General features: G+C 46.9%; 1 long non-coding RNA gene across 1 annotated transcript; it reads left to right on the forward strand.

Moving 5' to 3' along the window:
• The first annotated feature begins 1,891 nt into the window (after nucleotides 1-1,891).
• LOC134929497 (uncharacterized) lies at nucleotides 1,892-4,291 on the forward strand. The gene is made up of 2 exons (XR_010178593.1): nucleotides 1,892-1,956; nucleotides 2,783-4,291. It is a non-coding gene; the product is annotated as an uncharacterized LOC134929497 (long non-coding RNA).
• Nucleotides 4,292-6,942: the final 2,651 nt, after the last annotated feature.

A 6,942-nucleotide genomic window follows, 5' to 3' on the forward strand; every position in this document is an offset into this window, starting at 1 on the left:
TCCCCCTCAGTGCCACATATGCCCCCAGTGCCAGATATCCCCCCCCAGTGCCACATATGCCCCCAGTGCCAGATATTCCCCCCCAGTGCCAGCTATGCTCCCAGTGCCAGATTTCCCCCCCCCAGTGCCACATATGCCCCCAGTGCCAGATATTCCCCCCAGTGCCACATATGCCCCCAGTGCCAGATATTACCCCCCCCCCCCAGTGCCAGATATGCTCCCAGTGCCAGATTCCCCCCCAGTGCCACATATGCCCCCAGTGCCAGATATTCCCCCCCCCAGTGCCAGCTATGCTCCCAGTGCCAGATTTCCCCCCCCCCCAGTGCCACATATGCCCCTAGTGCCAGATATTCCCCCCAGTGCCACATATGCCCCCAGTGCCAGATATTACCCCCCCCCCAGTGCCAGATATGCTCCCAGTGCCAGATTCCCCCACCCCCCCCCCCAGTGCCACATATGCCCCCAGTGCCAGATATTCCCCCCCAGTGCCATATATGCCCCCTCCCCTGCTGCTGCTCCCCCGCTGGTTTGTGTTGGAGGGACACGGAGGGCACAGCGCGCGGCTCTCCTGTGTCCCTCCTGCATCATCTCCGGCGGCCGCGGGTCTAATAAACGAAGTGCCGTTCGTGAGCTCTGATTGGCTCACGAACCGGCACTTCTTCTATTAGACCCGCGGCCGCCGGAGATGATGCAGGAGGGACACAGGAGAGGCGCACGCTGTGCCCTCCGTGTCCCTCCAACACGGCAGGGAGGGTTAGTAGCAGCAGATTGACATGCGGACGCTCGTCCGCATGTCAATCTGTGCTAAATCAGTGGTGCCCCCGCAACCCCTTGCCCCCAAGCCACCGCGAGGGCTGCGGGGGCAGTAGTTACGCCACTGATGGCAATAGGCTGTCATTGTATAACTCAGCACTAACCATCTATGTGTGACACAGTGTTGCGTGGCTTTTATGTAAGAACACACGTTCTGTACCTTATATTGATTTCCACCAATAATGATCACTACCTATCCTTAATTTTTCTTATACATGTTGAGTATCCCTTATCCAAAATGCTTGGGACCAGAGGTATTTTGGATATCGGATTTTTCCGTATTTTGGAATAATTGCATACCATAATGAGATATCATGGTGATGGGACCTAAATCTAAGCACAGAATACATTTATGTTTCATATACACCTTATACACACAGCCTGAAGGTAATTTTAGCCAATATTTTTTATAACTTTGTGTATTAAACAAAGTGTGTCTACATTCACACAATTCATTTATGTTTCATATACACCTTATATACACAGTCTGAAGGTCATTTAATACAATATTTTTAATAACTGTGAATTAAACAAAGTTTGTGTACATTGAGCCATCAGAAAACAAAAGTTTCACTATCTCACTCTTGCTCAAAAAAGTCCGTATTTCGGAATATTCCGTATTTCGGATATTTGGATATGGGATACTCAACCTGTACATCCAAGTAGGAATTTGTATATTATTTATTAGGCCGGTGGGACTGCCGGATTATATGCATAGAGAATCTCTCCATTACTAAAGTAAAGTTCCATATCTTTACTGGTATTTTTCTGTCAGTTCCCGTGGGATCACGTTCTTCTAAAGTTTATATAATGTATGTTTTATTACACGGGTGTCCATTTGTTGATTTTAATGTTAAACTAAAATAAGTATTTATTTATAATAATAATAAAAGGTCAGAGCGGCCCTCAGTAACCTGAGAATACTTATTTCTCATCCTCCTGTTTTCCCAGTTATACAACTAAAAGTCCATCAGCTCAGCCTCAACTGTACATGACAGGAGGGTTCCAGAGAATGTCAGCAGGCCCATTGTGATGTCATCAGCCCATTGTGATGTCATCGGCCCATGCCCTGTGGCTATATAATCTCTCATCTAGGCAGTTTACTGCCATTCCATCTTGGAAGCTTCAACAGAAGATCTCGAGGTAAGTAGCCGGCTTTGATTTCACTTTTGTAGTTGCATTTATACGATTATTATTTAAATTACCGCCACTGTTCATTATGACAATGTTTTTATATTTAGTGTTAGTCCTAGTCACTTTTTTTGCTTTGTTTAGTGACGATTTAGTCAGCGGATCTCCGTTTTCATTTTACTCTCATTTAAGTATTGAAATATAACTGTAGTCGAGGATTATTGTTAGTCAGAATGCTCATCTATATAATGAACACCGGTAACTGCGGCTACAGTTATTATACTGTGTTATACAATGGGAACGGCTTCTTATTGATTATTATTGCAACCCAATTTGGAGTTCATTAGATCCACATTCTTCAATATAGTCTCCGGCTATTATCTCTGTCATGTCCAGGAGTTCCCTTTTACACCTCCTGACATAAATTTAATGATATTTTTGTATTTATTACCATCTGTTGATTATTATATGTACTCATTTTTTACGTTCCGTTTCGCTGAGTTTACATTGTTGGAACAGCTGTTTTATGTATAACCTGTATTGTGTGTTATCTGACTATAGGTGGGATGTATTATAATCCGAGTTTGGCGGAGGTGCATAATGCTGGTCGGACATTCTTTTAAAAGTGGCAGCCACGTACAAGTCTTGATCTTGACTTGTAAATGATTGCCGCTTAAAAAAAAGTCTGAGTTCGGCCGGCATACCGCACCTCCGGAAAACTAGGACAGTATTACTTCACGCCTTATATTTCTATAGACAAAGTAAATGGGAGAGTTTTTCTTTGGTTCTTTTTATTTCTCTATGCACAACCTTATGTTATTTTTCTGATTCTTTTCAGTTACCAATTTGCCTACAATTTCTTACAACTCAATGGCACCCCGCACACCAAAGAAGCCCGCAGGCCGCAAACGGAGAAGAAGATCCACCATCCGCCGCAGACAGAAACGCCAGGCTGCCGTGGCGGAGGAAACCCTGGTGGAATACCTGCGCCGGGCATATAAGATGCTGCCCGCATACCAGGCACAACAAAAACAGTAGCCTGCAGACTGTGAGGCCTCAGGGGCTAGCCCAGCTGGTGGCCCACTAATACCTGGTCACCATGGAGGCCTTGTGGTGGTACATTAGATTAGGCTAAGAGTAGTCAGGGGGAAAAAAAGTAACATCAAAAAAAATAATTAACATAAAAAAAAAAAAAAAACAACAACTCTGCTAAAAAAAATTCAAAAAGTGTTAGTGGTAATTGTAGCTAGAAGCTTCTTTTTTTTTTCATTAATGTTTTCATGAAAAGGAAAATGGAATCTCATATTAATGCTGTGATACATTGCTATCTATCCAATATATTCCAGTAGATAGCAATGTTTCTCAGCATTAATATGGAATCTGATATTAATGCTGTGAAATGTTGCTATCTACTGGAATATATTGGATAGATAGCAATGTATCACAGCATTAATATGTTATTCCATTTTCCTTTTCATGAAAACATTAATGGGGGTTTTTTTATGTTAAAACCAGTTATTGCGTTTCCCAACAACTGGTTTAATCATAAATAATCCCACCCCTTTACCTTACCACCTCAGTCTGAGTCACCTGGCAAAGACAAAAGATCCAGGAGCTGAAACACCAGCGCTTACCACCTCAGTCTGAGTCACCTGGCAAAGAAAAAAGATCCAGGAGCTGAAACACCAGCGCTTACCACCTCAGTCTGAGTCACCTGGCAAAGAAAAAAGATCCAGGAGCTGAAACACCAGCGCTTACCACCTCAGTCTGAGTCACCTGGCAAAGAAAAAAGATCCAGGAGCTGAAACACCAGCGCTTACCACCTCAGTCTGAGTCACCTGGCAAAGAAAAAAGATCCAGGAGCTGAAACACCAGCGCTTACCACCTCAGTCTGAGTCACCTGGCAAAGAAAAAAGATCCAGGAGCTGAGATACCAGCGCTTACCACCTCAGTCTGAGTCACCTGGCAAAGAAAAAAGATCCAGGAGCTGAGATACCAGCGCTTACCACCTCAGTCTGAGTCACCTGGCAAAGAAAAAAGAGATCCAGGAGCTGAGACACCAGCGCTTACCGCCTCAGTCTGAGTCACCTGGCAAAGAAAAAAAGATCCAGGAGCTGAGACACCAGCGCTTACCACCTCAGTCTGAGTCACCTGGCAAAGAAAAAAAGATCCAGGAGCTGAGACACCAGCGCTTACCACCTCAGTCTGAGTCACCTGGCAAAGAAATAGAACATACTGTAAAGAGCCAGGAGTTGAAATACTACCTCCCACCATGCAACTGAATGACTACTCCGTTGGTGTCACCTGGAAAATTATCTAAATAAAAAACAAATAAACAAAAAAAAAAGTGTTGTCCTTTATTGATAACAAATGGTCAGGGTATTGGAAAAACATAAGTTGTGAATACACGGGCCCTCTTTATTTACCAGTACTTAGTGCTACGGTCATCAGGGTCTTTCTGTTGGTTTAGGCCCGCCAGTTAGTATATATTAAACTCCCAAATGGTAATTTTACAATATAAATTGTTAAATTATGGTGACTTAATATTGGGGTACAAGGAAGAGATAGCATGTACTACTAATCTCTGGACAGGGAGTTAATAGGAAATACAAATTCCTATTTCACGAATATAATATAGTTGGTATAAAATATGTTCATACAAGAGACTACAGAGGGTGTAACGCTAAGAGGGGGTAAACTGAGAAATCCGGTATATCCGTAGATTTATACTAATGTCTATCAAATAATTAATATGCTGGGGATACGGTGGATAAGAGTAATAAACATACCTTAACATACAGTAAAAGTACCACCAACAATAAAATCAGGATTAGAAAGGAAGGGAGATTTGAAACCAAATATAAGGAATTGAAGGTGCAGGGTGATGGAGGAGAGGATGGAGCCTGCGTGTGAGGGAAGGAGCAGGGTGATGGAGGAGAGGATGGGGCCTGTGTGTGAGGGAAGGAGCAGGGTGATGGAGGAGAGGATGGAGCGTGCGTGCGAAGGAAGGAGCAGGGTGATGGAGGAGAGGATTGGGCCTGTGTGTGAGGGAAGAAGCTTGGTGATGGAGGAGAGGATGGGGCCTGCATGTGAGGGAAGGAGCAGGGTGATGGAGGAGAGGATGGGGCCTGTCTGTGAGGCAAGGAGCAGGGTGGTGGAGGAGAGGATGGGGCCTGCATGTGAGGGAAGGAGCAGGGTGATGGAGGAGAGGATGGGGCCTGCATGTGAGGGAAGAAGCTTGGTGATGGAGGAGAGGATGGAGCCTGCGTGTGAGGGAAGAAGCTGGCTGATGGAGGAGAGGATGAAGCCTGCGTGTGAGGGAAGGAGCAGGGTGATGGAGGAGAGGATGAAGCCTGCGTGTGAGGGAAGGAGCAGGGTGATGGAGGAGAGGATGGGGCCTGCGTGTGAGGGAAGAAGCTTGGTGATGGAGGAGAGGATGGTGCCTGTGTGTGAGGGAAGGAGCAGGGTGATGGAGGAGAGGATGGGGCTGCGTGTGAGGGAAGGAGCAGGGTGATGGAGAAGAGGATGAAGCCTGCGTGTGAGGGAAGAAGCTTGGTGATGGAGGAGAGGATGGGGCCTGCGTGTGAGGGAAGAAGCTTGGTGATGGAGGAGAGGATGGGGCCTGCGTGTGAGGGAAGGAGCAGGGTGATGGAGGAGAGGATGGAGCCTGCGTGTGAGGGAAGGAGCAGGGTGATGGAGGAGAGGATGAAGCCTGCGTGTGAGGGAAGAAGCTTGGTGATGGAGGAGAGGATGGAGCCTGCGTGTGAGGAAAGGGGCAGGGTGATGGAGGAGAGGATGAAGCCTGTGTGTGAGGAAAGGAGCAGGGTGATGGAGGAGAGGATAGGGCCTGTGTGTGAGGGAAGGAGCAGGGTGATGGAAGAGAGGATGGGGCCTGTGTATGAGGGAAGGAGCAGGGTGATGGAGGAGATGATGGAGCCTCCGTGTGAGGGAAGGAGCAGGGTGATGGAAGAGAGGATGGGGCCTGCGTGTGAGGGAAGGAGCAGGGTGATGGAAGAGAGGATGGGGCCTGTGTATGAGGGAAGGAGCAGGGTGATGGAGGAGATGATGGAGCCTCCGTGTGAGGGAAGGAGCATGGTGATGGAAGAGAGGATGGGGCCTGCGTGTGGGGGAAGAAGTTGGGTGATGGAGGAGAGGATGGGGCCTGCGTGTCAGAAAAGGAGCAGGGTGATGGAGGAGAGGATGGAGCCTGCGTGTGAGTGAAGAAGCTGGGTGCTGAAGGAGAGGATAGGGCCAGAGTATGAGAGTGTGTGGAAAGAAGCAGGTGATGGAGGAGAAGATGGGGACAGAGTGTGGGGGGCATCCTGACGTTCAGGAGACTGATGCTGGAATACCGACAGACGGTGAAAGGAAATGCTGCCAGTCACAATCCCAATGAATGCCGGTTGTTCCTACATGGTTGGTGGGGCCACGCCACCAACTGAGTGGAAATATTATCCTGTTGCAAGTGGCGCGAGCTACCGGGCCTGAAGCGTGGCAAGCGCAGCGAGCCCATGAGGGGACTCGCTGCCGGGATTCCAACAGACAGGATGCCGCTGTCGGTATAGTGACAGCCTTCTTATGGTATGATTGCAATCACCTGAGTTGATAAATAGCGGACCTTCTCACAGTCCAAATATGTTTTGGTAAAGATCACTTAGACCAAAACGCGTGGACTATTGGACTGCGAGTAGCTTAATTTTTCAACCATCTTTTCTTGTTCTACCTGTTTTTTTTAATCTTCTTTTGGGTATATTTTTTTATATTTTCTCTTATGTCCTAGAGGATGATGCGGTCCATTTAGTACCATGGGGTATAGAGGGGTCCTTTGGGAGCCATGGGCACTTTAAGAGTTTAATAGTGTGGGCTGGCTCCACCCTCTATGCCTTTCCTACCAGACTCAGTTTAGAAAATGTGCCCGAAGGAGACGGTCACAGCTAGGGGAGCTCCTAGAAGTTTTTCTAGTTTTATTGTTTTCTAAGAGTTGTTAAGTACAGGAAG

Source organism: Pseudophryne corroboree, chromosome 5 (genome assembly GCF_028390025.1).
Source record: "Pseudophryne corroboree isolate aPseCor3 chromosome 5, aPseCor3.hap2, whole genome shotgun sequence".
Classification (NCBI taxonomy): domain Eukaryota; kingdom Metazoa; phylum Chordata; class Amphibia; order Anura; family Myobatrachidae; genus Pseudophryne; species Pseudophryne corroboree.